General features: G+C 42.0%; 1 non-coding gene and 1 pseudogene across 1 annotated transcript; one reads left to right on the top strand and one right to left on the bottom strand.

Annotated features, from left to right (window-relative positions):
* The first annotated feature begins 3,459 nt into the window (after nt 1–3,459).
* On the top strand, nt 3,460–3,541 carry TRNAL-UAG (transfer RNA leucine (anticodon UAG)). The gene has a single exon. It is a non-coding gene; the product is annotated as a tRNA-Leu (tRNA).
* A 1,018-nt stretch (nt 3,542–4,559) lies between these two features.
* LOC131565289 (putative short-chain dehydrogenase/reductase family 42E member 2) lies at nt 4,560–15,206 on the bottom strand (annotated as a pseudogene).
* Nucleotides 15,207–15,229: the final 23 nt, after the last annotated feature.

Raw genomic sequence — 15,229 nt, 5'->3', positions numbered from 1 at the left:
ATTTGTCCCAAAACACTGGCTTTCTGGGTTGAAAATGCCCATGTTTAAGCTTTTCCTCAAGCTAGAATTTGTGGAAAATTTAAACAAAACTCCTTATCCTTTCACGAGTTACATGGAAATTAATGTAAATAGGTTTTGGCTTAATTGTATTACTTGGCAGCCTGCAAAGAATCTGCCTTTTTTACTGCTGTTCAATCCCTTACTCATGTAAATAATCCTCATTAGTGCTTTTTACCACGAGCAGAGGTTACAGAACCAAGACTGGAAGATGTGAGTACCTCCTTTGTGACAGATGGATGGTTTCTTGCAGCACCACAGACAGAAAAATGCACAATCCCTGTGCTCTCCAAAGAGAGCAGAAAAACACTGCTGCTGAGATAATCTTCAGGAGGAAGATTACCAATATTTAATTAAAAACACACAGAGCAGATGCTCTGACTCTCTGCCAGGAAAACCCACCATTAGTTACATAAATTAAACTGTGTCTCAGCATGGGGACTGGAGGGAGCAGCACACATGCTGGAGCACCACCTGCCATTTGACAGTACCTGTAATTTTGTCACCAATTTCCAGCACCACGCTGAGGCTGCAAGCCCTGGTTTGAAAATGTCAAGCAGACACTTGACTGAGCCCCTGTTTAATGCTGCTTCCTAAGGGCACATTTTTTCTCGAATTCATGCAGTGTTTAAAGAGAAACACATTTGCAATGTTAGTGATTGTGCAGAAAAACTCTTGAGGTCTTATTAATCTCTCAGCTGCAAATCAGTGTGGTAAACATTAGCAGATCAATAACTGAGCACTTTTGCCCCATGAGCACCAGAACCTGCATTTATTTCTTCATTTTGCACTCTGCTGTCAGCCCAGCTGAGCACCCTGAGGAGAGCAGCACCCAGCAGGGCTGATGTTGGGATGCTTCATGGCAGGGCCTGGGAAGAGCACAGACTCATCAAATGAATTCTGAAAGCCTAGAAGAAGCCAGATGTGTGGTTCCCACGGTGTGAAATTGTGTTGATAATAGTTAAAAAATCACCACCTGCCATGGTAGGCTACTGATAAAGGTGGAATACTGTAACTGGTGTGATCCATGAGCACAGCTGAACAGTCATGAGAGCAGCTTGCTTTAAACTCAGGCAAATCATGGAATCATTAGGGGTGCAAAAGACCTCCAAGGTCAAGACCAACCTTTTACTGAATCCCACCACACCCACATGACCGTATCACAAAGTGCCACGTCTACTTGTTTTTTGAACACTTCCAGGGATGGTGACTCCACCACTTCCCTAGGCAGCCTGTTCCAATGCTTAACCCACTCTTTCAATGGAAAAAATTTTCCTGATATCCAACCTGAACCCCCCACCCCCAATGTAGCTTGGGGCCATTTCCTTTTGGCTTGTTACTTGGGAGGAGACACTGGTCCTTATGTTGCCACAACCTCCTTTCAGGGAGTTGCAGAGAGCCTGAACACCCTCAGCTCCCTCTTGTAGGATTTACCCTCTAGACCCTTCACCAGCTCCATTGCCCTTCTCTGGACACAAAATACTTTGCATTATTTTGAATTAAAAGCTGCTTTCTGCCATAAATCCTCATGGTGAATGTTCTGCTCTATCAGGAACACAGGTGATGCCTTGTCAAGCTACACATTTCTCATGCTTTTAAATAAGCCAGCTCTGCTACCCTGGTGCAACGGAGTACTTATTCCCAGGTTTAAGCCTGGGGCTTCTCTTCTATTCTCTGTAACATTTTCTTAAAAGAACAATCAGTGATGATGAAAAACTAAAGACATGTTGAAATCAGGCATTGGCCCAGACATGCTGTATGTTCTAGTTTTAGTTTTCTATTTATACAATATGTGTTTTATCCTTTACACTTAAAGAGCTTGAGTCACTATTTTTGTTGTTTGAAAATACTAAAAATTAAATTTCCAGTGGCAACCTAGGGAATCAGTGACCTGCAAATCTAGTATGTTATTCTTCCATTGAGTATGTTCAGCACTGCATGAATTTTTTTCCAAGAGCACTATAGCTTGTAAAGTTTCAGTATGCTTGTTTAAAATAAGGTTTCCTTTAGAATCATTGTTCTAGGTAACTGTGGTTTTTGAAAGGAAAAAGGAAAGGACACCCATTACGATACTAACTTGCAGAGCAATTTTATTCTGCATTTGTTTAAATCTGCAGATTTTAAATTGCCTTTAAATCAATCAATTTCCTGACAATTTTTACCCTCATACTCCTATGACAATCTGGTCTTACAAGGTGAATCAAGCTGGTCATAAACCTCACTCCAGTCTCATGAGAGGTGCATGTAACACACACCTAAAACTTCCTGCAGCACCAGTGCAGGAAGCACCTTCTTCTATGGAAAGAAGGGCAATGGTGAACATAATTTCTCCATGTTGTTTTAATTGCATTGCATTTGGTCTTGCTATTTTTACCTCTGTCCACAAAGTAATTATACAAATTTCTCCTGCAGGCCTCCCAGAACATAAGAATTCATCTTCTACTCACCAGTGACCGAATCAGGCTCTGGTTGCCAAAGCCAGCTCTCTGATTGAGGCGGACAGGGAAAGAAACCACCACCACACGGTCCGGAGCCCAGCCGCAGGTAAGGGGCAGCGACAGGCGGGACAGCGAAGTGTGTGCGGGCAGCCCGACCCCAGCTGCCAGCGAGATAAAGGCGGCGGGGTGTCCCGTGTGGGTGGGAATGCTTCAGCTGAGGACACAGTGCCGTGCCAAGGGAGCAGCTGCCAGGGAAGGTCACCGGCCTCGCAGCGAGCTGGCAGCTCCTGGGCAGCACGTGTGCCCTGGTGGGCCAGAGGCACCTGCAGCGGGCAGGGGAGGCAGTGGGTGCTGATACGGGGCAGGACGGACCCTCTTTCCGGCCGGAGTGTGTGCACACCTGCTACCGCGGCTGCCAAGGGCTGCCCTCTACTCTGCGGGACCAGGGCACGGGCCAAGCCCTCCCGAGGACCAGCTGGAGCTGATCCACCACAGCCGCGGCTGCTGTGGGGCACAGACCGCACGGCAGCGTCTTGCCGAGGTACCCGCCTGGGCCTGCCACGGACAAAACGCCCCCGAGGCGCAGCCTGACGGCCCCAAAGCCCCTAGGGAGGAAGGGGCCGAGGCTCAAGGCCCGGCCGAACCCGGGAGAAGGAGCAGGAGTCCCGCTGCGAGCTCCGGCCGAGCGCGGGGCCACGTGCGCAGGCGGCGCCGGGCACGGGGCGGCGGCGCCACCTACCGGGCGGGAGCGGGGACTGCGCTGGGCCGGCCTGGCGGCGCCGCCGCAGCCGCCGGCACGGAGAGCGCGGGGCCGGGACCGGCGGCGGCAGCGGCGTTCACGGGGCGCGGCGGGCGCTGCAGGCGGGGGTTGCCGCGGACACGGGTGGGCCATGTGCATGGATGGAAGGAAAGAACGACGGCTTGCTCCGTCAAAGAGGCCTGGCGGGAGACGGAACTCTCAGGCGGTAGCGTGGCCGAGTGGTCTAAGGCGCTGGATTTAGGCTCCAGTCATTTCGATGGCGTGGGTTCGAATCCCACCGCTGCCAAGTTATTTTTGTCCCCGCCGCGGCGGCTCCTTTTCGCTCCCGCACAGCAGAAACGGGAAGCTGCCGGCGGGGGCGGCCCGGGGCCCGCGCGGTGCTGCCCGGGCCGGGCACGGTGCGCCCAGGGTGCTGGGGTTGTCAGTCACAGTCGGTACAATCAATATTATACAGAGTTGTGATATGAACTACAGAAAAGGGATTATCCACTGAGCGGGTCTCTTGCTTTAAGAATAAAACAAGAAACGCTGTTACTTTCAGGGGTTCTGCCTTTCCGTGCTGCTTTTGCGTTACAGCAGCCCGACCCTGGGCTTTGAGGCCTGCTCTGGACTCCCCTGGAGGGGAGGTGCCAGTGTTCACATCCTCTCCACAATTCTCAAACCCATCCGTGATTACTCCCCTCCACACCATGATTTCTCAAGCTCTCATCCCTAGTCCTTTCCCAAGCTCTCTGCTGTTTGCATCTTGCCCTTGGTTTTTCTCTCTCCATGTTACAGGTTAGAAAGATGCACGTGAGGAAGAGATTTCTCTGATAAATTCCCACTGTGATGGGATGGTGGATGGGAAGGAGCTGGACTGTTCTTTAGGTCCATTTTAGCTGAACAGTAATGTGAAAAACACATTGTTCACTTCAGCTGCTGCAGGAATTTGCTCAGTACAGCTGCTGTACTTCAGAAATTTGGTGCCAAAACAGACTTGGGCCTTAAGTTCAGCTGAGGAACTGAACTGTGTTAGTTGTTGCCCTTAACTACAGGAGGTGAAGAAAGCTGTACAAAGATCTGTGCAAGCCATAGCAGCAGATTCCTCTGCTGTGTCATAAATATACCTAACTAATGTAACTTACTTAGTAACTTCCAATTTAACTAAAATAGCCTGTGAAAACCCCTACCAGCCAGTACCCACAGCTCTGTGCCAGGGGCAGGGCAGGGGGCAGTTCTGGGAAATTGTGCAGAGGCACAGCACGGACTTCAGCAATGTTTCAAGTACACTTTTATTTTCCTTCAGATGTGGTGCTAGAGCTAATTCATGAAATCACACAGTGTGAAGTCTCTGTCGGCCTGGTGTGTGTTATTTGCAGAAATCTGTTCTGTCTGTGCCTTTGTTCCTCTGTTCCACAAGGTAGTGAGCCATGACAGAAGCTGTGGTCAGTCTTTCTTCTTATTTCAGCCATTTTTCTTCACTGGTGAAGCACTGCAGGCTGTCTGCAGCTCTTGTTTTTCCTGCAGGTTCTCATTTACTTCAGCAATCAATTTGGAAAGTTGTTGTTTTGATTTGAAATAGAGGCAACAATCATAACTGTGGTTGTGTTTCAGTGATTTGGCAATTATTGTTTACTGTATTTTAATTTCTCAGGTCCAGCCACTTGTTTGTGATATTATTTGTAAATTCAACAGCAGCTGTCTCTCTGTTGCACTGTGCCAGTAACTATAGTGGGAGTTGAATGCTCTGGGTAGCAATGCTGTGACCATGCAGTTTGTGCAGGTCAGTGTTTTCTTCCTTTAAAAAACCGCAAAATTGAGAGGCCACCAAGTTGTGTAAAAATAAAAGCCAAAATTAGAGTAACAAATAAAGCAAGGAAAATATTGAGGAAGAGCTTATAATATGAGCGTGGTCTGGATTCAAGGTAGTGGTTCACAGAATCAGCAAAGTCAAACTTCTGTGGGCGGTACCCCAGCTGAGCTCGTGCCTTGTCTATTCGAAACGTGTGAGTTACAGAAATGTTCTGTACCTGCAGGACAAAAGAGTCAGCATACACAGGTATGACTACACAGGCAACTGGAACAAACTGTGAGTGGCAGCAGAGACACAGTTAGAGGAAATGTAAAATACAAAAAACCCCCACAACATTACATCAATGTCCTATCAGTATTGCACACATTATTCTTAAAATTGTCCCCTCAAAAGGAGATTCTTGAAAGCACAAAGAGACATTAAAAGACACAAAGTAGAATCTGTAAATGTCACAAAAAATGTTCTGCAAGTATTCTCTTGCTTAGGTACTCAAAGAGTCAGATCAAAGCCATCAGGTAGGTTCCTAAAGGCCCAGCCAAGGCATGCAGGACACTGACCCTTGGCAGAGAGGAGCTCTCCCAGATTGCAAGCATAAACTCTTTCCAAAAATCATGGCAACCAAGCACAATATATTGCCTAAATTGTACACAAGGCATGTATTTGCCCTGGAAACTGGAGGCTGAAGCAGCACAGGGTGGGTGTTACTTTCCACTGACTGAGTCTCCCTCAGATGAACATGCATGGATCCCATGGGAATTAAGGAAAGTTTACAGACACAGATTTTACCTCATTTCTGGTCAGCAGGGGGGGCAGGTCAACAACTGGTCTCAGAAGTGCATGAAGGTGTTCCATGAATGTGGCTGCATAACAAAAGATTTTCACTTGAAGTAAGAACAGCGAATTGCTTTGCCATTGTGATTGGGACATCTCACACTATAAATGCTAAAAAGGATAATCACAGACCTGAGAGCTCAGGGCACCATTACTAACACCATCTCACTACTTGCTCTCAAGGGGCTGGAATTTAATCTAATTTAATTTAATCTTAATTACTGTGCTTGTGGAATAAGGTTTTGGAAAAGGGAAAAAGCTGGGCACAGATCAAGTGAAAAGGTCATGAGGCTTCATAAAAAATATGGCAACAGAGAACTTCTTTTAGTGGGACTTGAATAAGAGATCATTCTGGTTTCAGCTGCACAGAGGTGAGTTTTACACTGCTGAACACTAGGTGAGCAGACAGCATTTTTATACATGAAAATGAAAATTGTGGGCAAGTAAAACAATATTATATTACAGTTAGGAATGAGGGGAGCATGAACAGGAAAGAGAAATGTTGATAAAATATTTTACCTGATGCATAGACCACACAAGTAGGAATACGTATCCATGGCTTACTGCAACCTAATCCTTCAAACTGAAAAAGATTTAAAAAACAATGAAAACCCCCAGAAACTTTAAACAAATTTTAAAGTTTCAATATAGAAGATATTTATGGAAATATTTACTGGCTCTTAGTATTTACTATTTTTCATTTTTAAGGAGATGCCAATTAAATGTTACCCACAGACACTGTGTCATTTTTGTATCTTAAAAGAATGAGAGAAATTACAATAATTAATCAAGTTGTCATAGAGTGCTGATACCTAATTTAACATCATGACATGTTTATGGTTTTGAGCCTATCATTAGCAACAACATGGTATTTTGAAAAGAATGAACAGATGAAAACTTAAGATTTCTATTTTTTGCCCACCCAAAATGCCCATTATTCCCATCTGCATGCCCCATAAATGAAGACAGTAACAGCTCAGGACAGGGTGCTGCTGTAGAGGGTCCTTTGGTCTCAGGGAAGACATTTGCTTTAATGTAGTATTTTGGGTGGGCTTTGTTACAGTGCTGATCACACTGAAATTCAAGCAGGAATGAAGCCCACATTCAGAGAGTTCCATGTGGAACTCTCACACCCAAAGCAAACATACAAATGTAGCATGCACACAAAAGCTGCAGTTGCATACAGTTAAAGAAATTAGTGTACTTGGAGATCAGTATTGCACGTACCAGGGGAGTCAGCCACTCAAAAAGGTTGGATTTTTCTCCATCATGAATGAAATACACCTGGCCACTCTGTTAAAGAGGTAGAGAAGAGACAAGTCAGTAAAAATAGTACTGCATATATATTGACTTCTTTTTCTTTATCTCACCCCTTATGAACAGCTTGAAAATAATCCAGCAATATCAAATATGAGTGGTGCACACCTGAGTCACAAACTCTGCTTGTGTTTCATTCAGTGGCACTGTTGGGTGCAACAGAATTGGTGAGCAGGTGGCTTGTGTGGTTAACCTGCCTTGGAATAAATGGTTTATTACAGATGTGCCTGTTCAGAGTGGCTGTGCTGATGTGCAGAGACACCCCTGGAGCTGGGTCCCAGTGGTGCTGCTGGCACATCCACCAAAGGGGGGAAATGTTCTGCTCTGGGGCTGGTTAAGGCTCACTGGAACCCAGAACACTCCTGTGTAGCCAAGCTCTGTGTTCCTGCTTTCCTTTTGCTTTCAGGGTTTTAGAAAAAGTAGTTTAAGAACTTTAAGAAAAAAAAAATTAAGAAATTTTCTTTAAGAAAAGAAAATCTACTTTGAACCCCTTTCTAATATACTCTCAGAGCAATGCTTCTAGGTGATTAAAAACCTGTATTTACAAGGAAGGAAACAGCTGTGGCTGTTTTTGAAAGCAATGAACCCAAATGAAATGTGCCTCTGTTGGGAAGAACTGACCATCACAGTTCAGAACATTAAATCTGGACCTGTACAGGGAACAGGATCAATCTGCCTGAACTTCCACTTTCATTTCCAAGAAAGCAAACATTCTTTGCTCATTTTCCAGAAATTATAAACATTGCATTTTAAAAATGCAGAGATGGAGACATTGTTATAGAATTGAATATTCCATCTCTTAACCAACACCAACAGGCAGCACTGTGCCCATCCCACATTGCTCATAGCACACTGACCAGCTGCTAACACAGACAACAATGAGAGCTGAAGGACAATAACTCTAATTACTGCAGTGGTTACTGTAGCACAGGATGCAGTGCAGGATCCACTGTCAAGTGACATCTGTGGTGGTTTTACTGTGTACTTACAGCTATGTAGTTCTTCTGAGGGGTGAGAGCTTGAGCAGCTAGAATATGAGCTTGTACAAAATTCTCTACATGTATCCAGTTCATTTGAACACTTGGGTCCCCAAACTTGAAGCTAAGTAGCCTTCTCTCAATAATCTTCTGTAGATAAAAACAAACATGGAACCGTAACAAAATGAGTTTTACAATGAGGTAAAGTGTACTTTTTTTGTCCAGCTAAATGTAAGTTTAGCTCTATTTTAAAAAGAAAGGAAATACATTAATCAATTAAAAATATTCAAGGGAACTGCTCATGAGAAAATGTCAAAAGATGTATTGCAATATGTCCTGAATTCACAAAAAATACAAGCCTGCTCTAGGGATAAATAAAATATTGTATGGAAAGCTAAATTACAGTTCTGAGTGGATCAAAAGTATTCACTAAATTGGATCAAATTTATCAAATAGCTTTGGCTAGGAAAACCTGGAAGATTCACTTTGGCTGGAAGGAAAGCATCCCAGTTTTCATTGAACAGGTACATTTTAGAAACTGCAAAACATGACATTTGCATGATGCCTTAAATTTTGCTCAAAACAATAAAGCTCAAAATCAAATAGAAATTTTTAAATATTATATTTTTAAAGGGGCTAAAATAAAATCTCAGATTTAACTAAAATGATATTTTGCATTCTTAAAATTATATACAAGTAGATAACATATAATTTGGCTGACTGCAATATAATTTCCTACCTCAGCCACAAATAAAAAAATATCTATTATGTGGTCAACTTGAATCTATTATTTCCTGAAAACTGTGTATAACTTAATATTACGCTATTTCTTTTAAAATAACTGCTCACAGAATTCTACAGGGACCATGCTCTAAACATCATCTGTTGGCCCTGCAATTTAAAAGCAAGTGAAAAAGAGTAAAAAGTGAACACCTCAGCTGCTGCCCTCAGTAACCTGTGGTACCAGAGGGTGCTTCCAACTTTGGAACCTGTTTCATTGGACAGGGAAAGCTGTTAATAGTTGAGAGTGGAAATAAGATATTTTGCTGTATCTCTTCTCATTAATATTTAAAACAATTTGGTGTAAGTTGCGTGTAAACAGACATTTAAAATATCATGGATTGGCCTGAATCTTACGGTAATCATTAAATTATAAAGCTAGATTTTCATGTGTTTGTATTTAATTAAAAAAAAAAAGACTTTTAAAATCTACACTTTACAGATATAATGCTTGTTAAAAAAGTTATAATATCCTCAGCAAATGACTGAATTGTTGAATTGCTACCCAATAAGATCAGTGAATTTGCAATACAAATAAGTGATGTTCCTTTCAGTTTTTTACCCATATCATAGAAAACCCTGCTGGTTAAAGGATTTGGATGACATACTGCAAGCCTTGGCAAGTGTCTCTGCTCCTCTGGTCCGTAGATTCCTGGTGGGCGGAGAACGCACGTGTGGAGTATTCCCCCTCCTAGAACATGGGATAAGATTCTTAACAGACCTTCACATCACTGCACTGGATCTTTGTTTGTATGAACCAAAGGCTGAGGCAGCAGGACTTACTCTAAATTCATTTCACTACCTTAAAAAACAATACATACCAAAAGATGCTGCATTAGGAGTTGGATAATAAGATGGGAGAATTACAGCATAAAAAATAGCAAGAAAATATTCAGAGAAGTCCTGCAATCATAGTTGTGTTCCTAGAAAACACCAGATATTCAAAAAATCTCTTTCTAATTAGTGTCTTGTCCCTGTGCCAGAGCAGTGAATGAATGTGTTGGCTGTGGTCATGAGTTCACCGAAGTGAGCAGGTTGTTCAAAAATATATTGGATAGTGGAATGAAACCAACTAATCCCCACAAAATCATTGATGGGAAGCAGTGACCTGCTAGCAGTACAAGGCAGAGCTGAAAGATTCACTCAACAGCAGGTGCAGCTCCCACTGGAGTGAGGGAGAAGCTCTTGACAATTTCAGTGGGATCATAAAAATCAAATCTTCCCACGTACATCAGCTGGCTGTTTCATCATCTGCTAATAACTGTTCTTGTAAACATATAAAATATAAGTCCTGCTATGGCACAGAATCAAAATGGGATGTTTGGTTCTATTTCACTGACTAATATAGAACTGTGTATTGGTCCTGTAATTAGGAGAGACTTGGATGAGAAGAGCAGCTAAGGAAATAAAGGGGGAAAAATACCTTTTCTTATTTTGAACAAAATAATTTTGTTGGGATGGAGTTCCCATCATGGACTTTCTATCTGTTATAGCCTCTGCAAGTATCAAGTGAAGAGTCTTTTCTCTAAGTTGTCCACAGCTAAATTTAGCTCAGTATCACTTGGTCACACAGAATCATGTTGCACTTTACATTAATTTGTTTTGCACTGGCAGTTATAGTATCTCACAGGTGAGCTTAAGTTTTCAAGTGTATAACTGGCTTCCTCAACATGGAAAACTTTGGGAAGCACTAATAAATAATTCCAAGCCCTAGGCTCAGATACCCACTTCAGATTTTAATTTATAACTTGAGGGAGTGTGTTGATGTAACAATTTAATCAGCATCTGTGTTTTACTTATGCTGCATGAGATAGAGACATTAAACACTTGTTTTTGTTTAATTTATAGCGCTCTTATTATTTTTCATGAACATACTGAACTTACTGCTACCATGCTAAAACCTTTTACAGACATTGTGGGAACTTAAAACCAATTAAAAGTAATTTATAAATGAAAATACTCTAATTTGTGAGAGGGAGTTGGTAACTTAATTTCATAACTGCTGGGCAGTCTTGTCCACTAAGGATTGATAGAGGACACAGGATTCTGGGGAGGAACAAGAAGAAGAGTAAATTTTACTATGAATTCATGCTCAGACAAAAATACCTTCTAGTGAAATTCCATCAGCTGCTAGTACCATTTGTTCTGCAATGGATTTGGTCCTGGAATAGTGGTCAACAAGCTACAGAGAAAAAGCAAATACATTTGTATCTGTTCCTGAAATGGTGGGACAGAGAGGCTTCTCTTCTTCACTAGATTTCACTCAGCAGAGGCAACAAATACCTCAAAATACAGAACTTGTGGGATATTAGGTTCAGAGTACAACACATGAATATTTCTAGGGTAAGGAAGTATTTTTGTATATGCAAATCTGGTTAATTAATTTCAGCACATTTGAGAAGCAATAAATATATGTATGTTTTGGATGCTGCCAGGAATGTAATTGATCACTACTTTGTAATCTGGATTTCTTCTTCAGGTAACGGAAAAGTCAAAAGCCAAGTTTTGAAGTCATTACACTTGGTCTGAAGTATCCTGCTCACTTCTGTGTGGCATTCTCCCAGAGAAAGTGTTACTTAAAACGTTATTAAAAATATTCATATTTTGTCTCCATATTTACTTCTTGAAAGACCATGATGTATTTGATGGAGAGAGGAGGGACACCAAAAACAACTGTGTATGCAAAGCAGCCAGAAGTACTTTCTCTTTTTTAATTAAATGCAATAAAACCATATAAAAATAGGCTGCTTTTCCAGATCAGCTCTACCTTGAATATATGTCATCTTCTAAGGGAAAACCAGAAAAATCATGTGGATAATAAATAGCTAAAGAAGCACCAAGCCATATCTCAGAATCCTCATGTCCAGGTGGAATACCCTGATGCTAATGCAGCATTGTGGGAGTTATTTCCCAAATCAAGGCCTTAATAGGAAAACAAAGAAATATAAATATTGATGTACATGAAACTGATGTGCCAAGGTTGTAAATAGCATCTTCAAAGAGTATAAAGAGTTTCCTTTTTTTTTTCATAGAATGACAGAATGGTTTGGGTTGAAGGGGACTTCAGTGATCATCTTGTTACAACCCCCTCTTCCATGGACAGGGGCACCTCCCACTAGACCAGGCTGCTCAAAGTCTCATCCTGTTGTGATCTTATCACAGGGGTTCCATACTGTTGTCTCCTTACCACAAAAGTTCCATACCTTCTGGTGTTTCTCATGGGCAGCTCCTCAGAGCACTGACTCTTTTTCACAAAGCAGCCACTGACTCCAGTTCCCTTCCCACCCAGCCACCCCACTCTTTTCTAGCACTCTGCTTCTCATTGCTTACAGCTGTGGCCTGTTAAAGTCAGGCCTGATCCTGATCTTGGATAATTGGCCCAGCTGCAACTCCTTAGAAAGATTACTTTCTACACTATCTTTATTTTCTTATATTCTATCCCCTTTCATCATCCCACCTGGCCTTTCTTGTGCCTGGATGTTTGCATCAGGCAAAACTCTGTCAGAAAAACTCCAGGCTTTTTCAGAAACATGGAAATAAACAGAGAAATTGGAGAATCAATCCAATGAAATACCTTGTCAATTGGGAAATATGCCAAGGATTCCTCATCCCCATCTTCAATGGGAAGCCCTCCAAACACCACATTCACTGAGCTGGTGTACACCAGACGAGGCACATTTTTTTTCCTGCAGGCTGCAATGAATAATTAATTACTTTAGTGGGAAATTATTTAGGAAAAAGTTTGTGTGCCATTTTTTCTAAGAAAGTGTCAAATCTTCAAAGAGAAAATCCTTCTGTTTTGTGACTGAGTTGAAATGCAGAGCATATTGAAAGGGAAGACATCAGAGTAGAAACAAGAGCTTTAGTTGCCTCAGGAGAGCTCCTCCAGCCTGCTGGGCAGAGGACAGAAGTCCTTCTGCTTGAAGGGCTGCTCACTGCCTGTACAAGTTGTTAGCAAGCAGGTTAACTACTACAAAATACACAGGGAATTGGTTAACTCATTATGTAGAGATTCCCACATCAGTCAAACAAGGTGTTGAGAAGCTGAAGTAGTTGAACTGCAGTGCTGGCTCTCATGTCACACCTCGTAGCAGAACTGAGCATAGCACCCCACCCCCCAATTGCATGTTTCCTCATTTTCTGCCAACAAAGTCAAGCACTTGGTGACAGACAGAGTGTGCCAAAAAGGCCAAGTGGCTTTCCTTAAATGGGATGTGATGTTTGATATGCTGTACTAACACCCAATGGCACAGTTAAATACATACCATTAAGGATGAGTCTTGTTCCACTAATGTTGACACTTTCAATCTCTTTTTTATGCAACTAGGAAAAGAAAAAAATGGTGCATTTTATAGTAATAATACATATTCAATTCAATAGGGGGATGTTAGAAATGTCCCCAGATAAACATAATTTAGTGCTTTGATTGTTAAAAATGCCATTTAGACTGCTGTTTCAGACTTAAAGAAGTCTAATCATTATTTTTAAACTATTTGTGTATTTTTCTTGTATTTTTATAGACTAGTCTGCTTGAAGCAAAGAAAATTGTAGTGCTTCTGAAAATATATGTCCAGTTATTACATATCTTGCAGCAGTTTGTTAAATACATGTGTTTCAGTAGCACTTTAGTGACCAGTTGCCTCTAACCACAGCAATTCAAATTATGCATTGCTCAGTGCAAAGAACTTCGAGTGAGCTGTTCTATCCAGACAGGGTAATTACTGAAGTTCCTCTTATTAAATAAAATAAGAAAGAGGTGTGTTTGTGTGTGGATGTGTGTGTGTGCTTGTAACTCTAATTATAAAATTGTGACTCAGAGTCCTACATCTGTACATCCTACATCTAAAGAGCATCTGTAGAGCTTTTAAACCAATGGTGAACAATTAAAGACTTCAAATATTGTTATTGTTACAATTCAGACATATGAAATAATTTATAATTTAGTTAAGTTTTATTCCTCCCAGTGACCTTAACACCTAGGAGATCCATGTGAAGGTTTAGGGAAGAATCAGGGTTTTGGAGGGAACCAGCCTCCCTTGTCTTTCATTTTGTCTTCACAGTGTTTCAGAACTTTTCAATGCCATTTCCATCTCCAACACCCTCCCAGGGTGCTGGTGGAACCTCTAATGAGAGGAAATCACTGCAAGCAGCCTGCTTGAGGTGGCACTCCAGTTTGCACAGCGCAATTTACCAGAAGTCCAGGGCAATATGAAGAGATGAAATCTGTCCTGCAGTGTTACAGCATCAAAGGCTCTCACCCTCTGTGTGGGCAGTCACACAGAAAAAAACAAAACTATGTGGACTCACCTGCTCTGTTCCTGACATTCCATAGGAAGCTACGTGAAACACACAGTCAGCCCCTTCACAGACTGCCAGTACAGCACTGTAATCCCTGATATCTGTCTGTAATACACAACAGAAGATATTTGGACATGAGATCAAAGCTGCAGGTGAGCATTTGTCACACAGTGGGTTAGCACAGAGGGAATCCATATAGAAGGAACTGTACTTGCTGTACAAATATCCTGGGACTCAAAACTGGGCACACCTCCCTACTTGCTGATAACTATACTTTTCTTCCATAGAACCCAAAGAACTTTAAAGACATTCATTAAGGTTCACAATACTCCTGTGTTTATTCTACAGGTGGTTTAGCTAAGGCCTAGATGAAGGCAGGAACCTGAGGAGTCAGGAGTGAAACTGCTCCATGCATTACAGGTTTTGCTGGTTTCATCATTTCAGATATACTAAAATCCATTCACCAAAATTCATGAGGGATGTCCACAAAGTTAAAAAGGTCACAGAAATTTGAAATAACTGGCAATAGGTATTTGGAGTCAGTAAAAACTAGGAAGACATGGAAAATACAAATGAACTAACTTTGACTGTTGGCAAGATATTATTTATCATACCTGGATCCAAGCCACTCCACTGGGAATCACCCACAAAGGCTTGTGTATGTCACACAGCACAACAGAAGCTCCTATGTTGGCAAGAGCACATCCCAGCTTGTATCCACAATAGCCAGCACCTCCTGTCACCACGGCTTTCATATTGATTTTATTGAGTATTCCAGCACGTTTGCTCTTACTGCAGTCAGAGTTTCGGTGGATGGGTGTTGCTGCTCCACTCATTTTTGATTTTGTGTCAATGAAATACTGCCCAGCACTACCAGATACATGTAAAAATTCCTTCTACATGGTGAAAGTGGCTCTATAGCACTCCTGGATGCAGACAATTTCAGGGAGTTTCATGTTGACAAGATCTAGTCACAGCA

Source organism: Ammospiza caudacuta, chromosome 17 (genome assembly GCF_027887145.1).
Source record: "Ammospiza caudacuta isolate bAmmCau1 chromosome 17, bAmmCau1.pri, whole genome shotgun sequence".
Lineage (NCBI taxonomy): Eukaryota > Metazoa > Chordata > Aves > Passeriformes > Passerellidae > Ammospiza > Ammospiza caudacuta.
This window is presented reverse-complemented; position numbering and strand designations above follow the sequence as displayed.